Source organism: Bacillus rossius, chromosome 3 (assembly GCF_032445375.1).
Source record: "Bacillus rossius redtenbacheri isolate Brsri chromosome 3, Brsri_v3, whole genome shotgun sequence".
NCBI lineage: Eukaryota > Metazoa > Arthropoda > Insecta > Phasmatodea > Bacillidae > Bacillus > Bacillus rossius.
The window spans coordinates 71858334-71866555 of record NC_086332.1 but is presented as its reverse complement, the minus strand read 5'-3'; the positions used below and the strand labels follow the sequence as shown (position 1 = coordinate 71866555).

At 37.9% G+C, this 8222-nt stretch overlaps 1 long non-coding RNA gene across 1 annotated transcript; it reads left to right on the top strand.

The window, feature by feature from the left end:
- Positions 1-404: 404 nt before the first annotated feature.
- On the top strand, positions 405-4324 carry LOC134530885 (uncharacterized). The gene is made up of 3 exons (XR_010074891.1): positions 405-510; positions 1027-1091; positions 2838-4324. It is a non-coding gene; the product is annotated as an uncharacterized LOC134530885 (long non-coding RNA).
- The last annotated feature ends 3898 nt before the right edge of the window (positions 4325-8222 follow it).

The window sequence follows — 8222 nt, the reverse complement described above, 5'->3', positions numbered from 1 at the left end:
ATTGTTTGGACATGAGGTTTAAGAATCGCGATGTTGTAATAAAAAACACCTAAACGACTTATACATGCACCACGGGCCTGTGTTCTGGTAACAATAACTGCCATAGTCAAAACCATAGATATAAACCATACGTCCGTCAAAAGTTAGAGCTTGCCAAGCCTGTGGCGGACGGACGGATATAATTTTTTGGCCATCCGATTTTCTGCAGGTCATGTGACGGACGGAGGCGACGGACTATTGTAATTCTGTCATAGGTTTGATAATTTCGCATAATGGAACGTGATTACAAGTATCCGACCCACGGATAGCTACTGAGCCACGATTATTTCGTTAGTTCTTTAACGTCAATCCAAACTTGTTACGTTAACTTGCGTAACGTACTCGGAGATGGAGAAACAATGGAAACGCCTGCCGTCGTAAGAGCGACGCCCGCAATGCACGACACGCAGTTCACAGTCAAGAGATCGGAGCCGCCCGGAGAGGTTCTAACTTTAATATATTATACGTTAGGTAAGTCATGTTTATCTTGTGTGATATATATTTTTTGGTTTTATTTTATATTTGCAAGTGATATTGTTAATTTAGATTTTTTTATATTCTGATTGTGAGTACTTTTAAGTTTTTCTTAGCTAAAGTTTTTTATTAAGCTTATCTTGCATGTGCTTACTTTAAAAAATTTATGTGGGTAAGTGTAACTCCACCACCTAAAACAAGACGATAAAAAAATGTTTCCTGATGCTATGTGGAGCTCCACATACGTGAGCATTAAGTTGATGTCATATGTTCAGTGGTCGTTGTTACATTTCACCTTCTCTCCGGGTAGCACATGGACGCAGTCAGATGTTTTTTTAGGGTTTTGTCATTGGCGTCTAGACCTCCAAGGAGCGTCAATTAACCCGTGATCAAATGACGAAAGTAATGAAAGTGAGAAACAGTTGCATTGTTGATTTTCGCCAAATAATAGGTCCCCAGAAAATGTTTCACATACTGTAGACTCATCGCGCGTAAAAATATCTTGCGTTGCAGAATGTCAGCTGTCAACGAAAGAGGAAAAGAGCGTCGAGAGAACATGACAAATCTTCAGCGGCGAGGTGAGCAGGTCTTGCGTGAAATTGTGCTACCCGCAATTATTATATTTTTTTTGTTGTTGTTGGGTAAGGCGTGTTTATTTCACGGTGCGGTAAACATAACAAGTGCTCTTACAGTACCTGTAGTGCATACATGTACAGTTGAGGACAAGCAACTTGATACGGGAAATCTTAGCGGTTTCACTTCGCAATATAAAGGACAGAATCATGCTGCTTCTGTTATTGGAGCCAAATTTCACTTAGAGACCCTGAGATTTAGCGTATCATCTAGTAGCAGACTAAATTTCACAGTCCTATGTTTACCCTCATATGCTTTCCTATTGGCTGATTTATTACTGTAGAAGCGGGTCAATTTTATGCGGTTACTCTGCTGATATTTGGTAGTTGACTGGGCCTCAGTTGTATAGAAGAGTGCCTAAATGATTATGACCCCAATCATAAAAGAAATGCAAAGGTATAAATGTTTGCGATCTCCCTTGTGACTTAAAGAATCCATGACTTTTTCGGTCCTCTATCGATAGTTCTCTGTTCGATGGTTTCTCATTGGCCCAGTGTCTTCAATATTTACTGTAGGCCATTCATAAAAGAGATCTATGAGTTCATTCAATATTCTCTTTAAGCATATCACCAAAAAGAAACATCAAATTACATATTACCGACTCTAAGAATAAGTACAGTCACGATTTTTTCACGGAAGCATTGGATAGTCAACTAGACTTTCAGCACGTTTATATCTGTCTGATTCAAGTTGATGATTGGAATATAGTGTTAAAAACAAAAAAAAAATATGTATCTACACAATCACGTGTAACCTGCCAGAGGATGTTACCTTGTTATCGACCAATGAGCATTAAAAATAAAGCTTATTATATGGAGGCGATTTTTGATCCATCCTTGAGTGAAATGTATTCGTGAAATAACCGTGGCTCTAAGAATAAGGCAGCTTCATTTCGGGATACATATTTTTTGTTTGTTGGTTCGTGGCGCCTGCACGCGAGGTTTAACTCCTCGATGTATTGCTATGCGCGGGTTCGGGCACGAACTCTTCAGCGCGGGGGTAAATTTCCCCCAGTTTTATCCATCGACCACAGGAGCGCTGGGTTGGAAAATAACTCCACCCCCTCCAGCACTTCTCGTACAACACCACGCCGACCCCCTTCGGTAATGATCCGCACGAAAGGGTTACGTCACGAGCTAGAAACCCCTGGTGGGAACCATAGACTACACTGTAATTTTATTTTTGTAAAGGAACATAACTATTCAACTAAAAATCACAGATATTTTTAAATTTGTACATTTTTAATGAAAAAAAAATCTCCATCACTACAAAATAGTGTTTGCAGTGATACTGGGTTTGGACTTATACCCGGGCATTTATGCTTTGCGTTGTCCCAGTACCTCCAGTAGTTTGTTATTTGTAAACCGTTTCCTGAATAGCTTTCCAGTAGTAACCACGCACATTAATAAGCATTAAAAAAAACGTCAAATTGTTGAATATTCAACTATATTTTCCGTGGTTTTAAAAAAAATTTCTTGAATAAAGATAAGTTAAAATATAAAAATGCGCTAATTTTCATATTTTCTCGGAAAACGTACTATTTCATTATGCAAAAAAAAAAAAATCATAGCCATGAGTTGTACAAAGTGACAATATCTATTGTCAAGTTTAGCTGATGTAAAGAATGTCATGTGCTTTTGTTTACAAATGGTACACAAACTCACATATTTTTTTTTTGTCAATGTTCATAGGGTCATACACATACGGCTGTGTGCAGAGGCATGTGTCGGTGGGACCTCCACTATTACAGTAACTCCGAACCACTTGGGTGCCTACTCTAAGTTTGAGTTGTGCCGGTGTTCTTTGCTCTGCTCCGACCTAATACCAGCTACACGCGCAACTTTTGATGTGTGTCATCTTAGAACTCGGTTTAAAGCATTTTGTGGGAGTAAGTACGCATGAGTGTGAATGTGTGTGAATAATTATTATATGTATTTGCATTTTCAGGACATTTTATATATTTGGTTAGATTTATAAACATTGTTCTAGTACATTTTTTAAAATTTAGTTAAAATATATAATTAGGTATAAGTGTTTGTATTTTTTTTCCTCTATTATGTAACTTCTTTGTAAAAACATTATTTTTTATAAATTATACGTTAAATAATTTTTAGTATCGTTGAAATTTTTAAAATGTACTATTTTCATACTTATTTATACCTAAAGTAATTTGTTTATTTAGTTTGTATTGTATTTCTAACTTGTTTTAATCTTATAGGCCAAATTTTTTATAATTTTTAAGTTATCTATAAATGTTCTGTTTTATTTTTATTTTAACTATACTTTGTAAATATTTATATGTCAAGTTTTAAAATAATTCAATAAAATATTATTACATAAAATTAATACACGAACCTTGCCAAATGAACGTGTCATGAACTTCGTTGCGCAAATATATAATATGAAAAGAAAAAGAACTTAAGAACTTAAGGAATTAAGTTTATAGTGCAAGATATCGACATGCACACATTTCAAAGATGGCTTTTATATATTTCTTCAAACCGTGTTTATATAAATATATATATATATTATTCAATATGTCCACATTATGGAAAGTCAGGGAAAAGTCAAAGAAGTTAAAATTGGTTAGGAAATGCCCGGGAATTTTCTTTAAAACTTAAAAAATTCATGTAAATTCCTCAGTGATAGTAATTTGAGGGTGAAATGTAATGCTCATGTAAGCCATCACCCATACTCTGAAAAACAATTTTTTATATAGTGCATAGTCTTCCACACTGTAGAATGGCGTATGCAAAGGTACTGCTTTAACTAGTACAGCTACAGGGATTTTGGAGGCAGAATTGTGTTTATTTCTTTATGAAAAATAAAAATTGCAAACTAAAAAATATTTTAAAACAATTCGCCAAGGATATTTGAAATTTTGGTAACGGGTAGCCATTGAACAGTCCAGGGTAATTTTTATACATACTTGTGTGGACAACGTGATATGTGTGCGCATGTATGTTACAGCTGTCGCCTCCAAGTCCTACAAGCATTACTTCATTCTGCTTTGCTTGTTCTCCTCGCCTCGCTGCCAGCCTAACTGCCTTCCTCTCGTCACGATCGCGAGTCTGAGAGCGACGACTTGCCAGCCTCGTGCTTGTGTCCGGCGGCGACGCGCCGTATCGCGGGGAAGAAACGCGTCCCAAACCAGTTCGAAATAACATTCCCCCCCCCCCCCCCCCCCCCCCCCGTGCAGAACACGCGCGACGTTTCTCAATGGCCAACTGCGCCGGGGCATTGTTCGCGAAACGCCCCTAAAGGCATGTTGAAACCGCCGAGATCGTCGATTGCCCCATTACCCCCTACTTCTTCTTCTTGCTCTTCCTCTTCTTCCTCCTCCGACGCTGACTCTCAAAAAAAAAAAAAAAAAAAAAACTTGGCGAGCAGCCCTCGGGCGAGAGGATCATCCGAATTCCTTACTCAACCCCCCCCCCCCCCCCCTTCATCATCTTCCAAGTTGACGAAAGGCACCGGTTGTGAAAGGAGGGGAATGTTTATCTTCCCTGGAGACGACATGCTGTGACACAGTTGAAGACAGTTTTTTTTTACCTCTCCATCGCAATACTGTCACGCCCAAAACATTGCGAAAATGGTATTTGACCACGTATCGAGGGTTAGTAAGTATGAATTAGTATATGTACCTATAGTCAAGGGTGCCGCCGAGTCAGGGGTGTATTTGTATTAGTGAGGCGGGATGATAAGTGTGACGCTCGCTGGTGCTTCTAGCGCGGTATCGCCTCTAAGCTCAGGGCCGTGGACTGGCGTGCTGTCTTCTCTTCGTGCATAGGGCAAACATAAGATTTGAGCTGTGATCATCACATATTTTACAAGGAGCTAAGGAAACAGAACTAGTCATCCGCCCTTAGAGCAACCTTAAATGATTTTCTTGAACAGACACCACTTTGATGTATTGAGCATTTTTCAATTCACGTTTTTTTTTTCTCCTGAAAGCTCTGCACACGTTATGTGTACCCAGGAAGGTATGGCCCTTGAAATCAGTCACTTCCATAAAATACAGTCGTTTTAAACTGTTCTCACAATGCAAACGCAACACTTCAGCACATGTTTTTTGTCTTCTAACGAACAATGTGCCAAGGTTGATATTTGTAACTTTGTACAACACAACTCTGGTTATTTTTTGAGATAATACTGAGTATTTCTTACGAAAATTGGCGCATAAATTTATATTTTAATTTATTTTTTATTCATGCATAATTTTTTAACCATGGCATATAGCTATAATCAAATATTAAATGATTGGACTTTATTTGGTTTTATTATGCTTATTAATGTGTGCGGTTAATACTGGAAAGCTGTTCAGGGAACAGTTTACAAATAAATGAAACTATTAGAAGTACTAGGACAACACAAACAATAAATACCCGGGTAAGATACCAATCACAGTATTACTACGAACAATATTTTTTAGTGATGTAGTTGTCTTCATGCAAATGTATAAATGTACAAATATCTGTAATTTTACATTAACATTTCTGTTTCATTTAGAGTAAAAAATTTCAGCAATTATTATTTATAAATATCTAACTTTTTTATTTATACTTTTGACTTTATTTATACGTCGACACCATAAGACTCAGCTTAGAGAACAGGGGCATAGAGAAAGAAATAGGCCCGGTCATGGCCTATTATAAGGAACCAGACCAGTATTTTCTTTATTTCGGGAAGTCACAAAAAAAATGAAATCGGATATTTCACCTGGAATTTAAACATGTTCCAACGCATATTCACAATGTTAACGGCTTTTCGGCTGAAATAAAAATAATATTGAGCAATAATCCAATGTGATAATATAACCTGTAATGCACTTTAAAGTTTGAATTGATTACGAAAAAATCCAATGTAAAATTTATATTTATTATTTAAACTCATGCTTCTCTTGAAACTAGCATGTTATTAACAATTGCCACGAATGTTTGCAGTATGGTTTTCTAAAGTGTCTTGATGTGTCGTTCGATTGCAATCTTACGACTTGACTAATTGCGTTTCGAATGGACAATATTCTGCTCCTTGCCTCATACTCTATCTCGTATCAGCAGTTTTACGTGATGCAAACGCCCATCAAGAATGCCTCAACACGCTTGTCCCATTGAACGACCTATCTCCCCATGTATGCACGCGACCAGATACGATGGGAACACGACGCCGTCATTACATCTCTGCAAGCCCGTCACCAAGAGGTTCTGCGTCATGTCAAAGCGTTCGCTGACGGACAGAACAAAGGAAAGACGCAAGATAACGTGCAACGCTGCAATTCGACCTCAAAACGACAGAAGCCACGTCGATGCGATTCGTGAAGTTTTGCGAATGCTCGGACTTGCAAATGTACCTCGAGGCCCCCGCCTACCTGGACACACATGCTGTTTGCAGAACTCCATGGAATAAAACCATGCTATTTGAAAATTTCTCGAGATTTCCGAGTGTTGCTTGTTTACGAGAAGCGTTTGAGAACACGCTGAGGGTGGATGAGTAAGAGTTCTGTTGCCGTATTTTGGTTAAAAGGACTGTATTCAGAGTAACGCCCCGTAAGAGTCTTGCGCTTAGAGTAGGATGACCAAATCATAAACTTGAAAAAACGGGACACATCCAAGGAGGGTTTGGGGGCGATACCCTCCAGCTAGAGGGGGGTCTGAGGGGCCTCCATCGAGACGTAATCATTTGAAACATTGTATTTTTTGCTAATTTGAGACCTATAAATCTTTTTTCAATTTACCTATGAATATGTAATTTAATTTAAATTGTGAGGTGTACAATAAATAAAAACAACAATTTTGCAGTAAATAATTATTTATTGACATACTTCAAAACATAATTAAACAAGTTAACTAAAATTGTTAGTCAAAGTTATGTTAAAAATCTTTAGGATTTCAATTGGGGATATTTTTCTTTCGTTCCAACCAATTTTAAAATCTCTTTCTTTTCCAATATAAAGTTTTAAAAATTAGAACAGTCCATTTTTAAATTGTTGAGTACCTGCAAGATTGCAGAAAGGGTATCCACTTCCATCTTGTTCCTTTCATCCGTCCAATGAATGTTCATAAGCGAAAAGATTCTTTCAGTATTACCATTATGGGCAGGGATCGCAAAATCATATCTTAAAAAATTCAGAGTGTTGTTCTGTCCTGGTATGCGTTTTAAAAAAAACCATTTTTCGTGACACTAAGGTGGTTTTTTATCTTCATCAGTCCATTCTTTAATTTTTTCACTTATAAATCCACTAATGGTGCCATTTGATCAAATAGAAAAGTATCATTTATGTAATTGAAGTAACAAATAGTTTCTTCAATTTGTTCCCAACTGGGGATCTCTTTCAAAATCATCCATTTAAACTTTGAGAAAGTAGAGAATGGTACACTCCATTTTTCAAGATACTGAATGCAGAGTTAAACTGTCGAGGAGAGGGGAAGACGGCGATGGGCGAGTTCAACTGTCGGAGGAGAGGCGCGACAAAAGTGTATCATCAACCCAACGTAAATACGGGACATTTAGGCGTCCCGGTAGACTTTTTCGGGACCCCGTGTACGATCGTTAAAAAAAGGGACAATCCCGTTTTAACGGGACGTTTGGTCACCCTAGCTTAGAGGCGATACCGCGCTAGAAGCACCAGCTAGCGTCGTTCCGCCTGACTTAACATAAGAAAACCCACGACTAGACGGGTGCCTTTAAGTCCATGTCGAATAACGCTCTCGGATATGAAAGTTCTAAAAATATAGTACCAATGGCCTACCTATCTTTGTGCGGCTGACGTTCTGTCAATAAACCACGTATCAACGTTTCTAAACAACGTGTCAACGCAGTTGAAAATGTTTGCGAACAAATATCAGGCGTTGCTTCGCAAATTACAGATGTTAAATGGACATCTCTGGTATTACTTTACACCGAGAAAAATATATTTATGTAGTTTTACAAATTAATACTTTGAAAACCAGTTGCCAATAAATAGTTTATAATACTGCAAGGAAGCTATTGTAACTTTTGTACAAGAATCGTGTGAGACGGGGATTGCCCTACCAGCTATTAGGTACCGTCGTACCTGGCTTCGTTGCTGTAGCGTG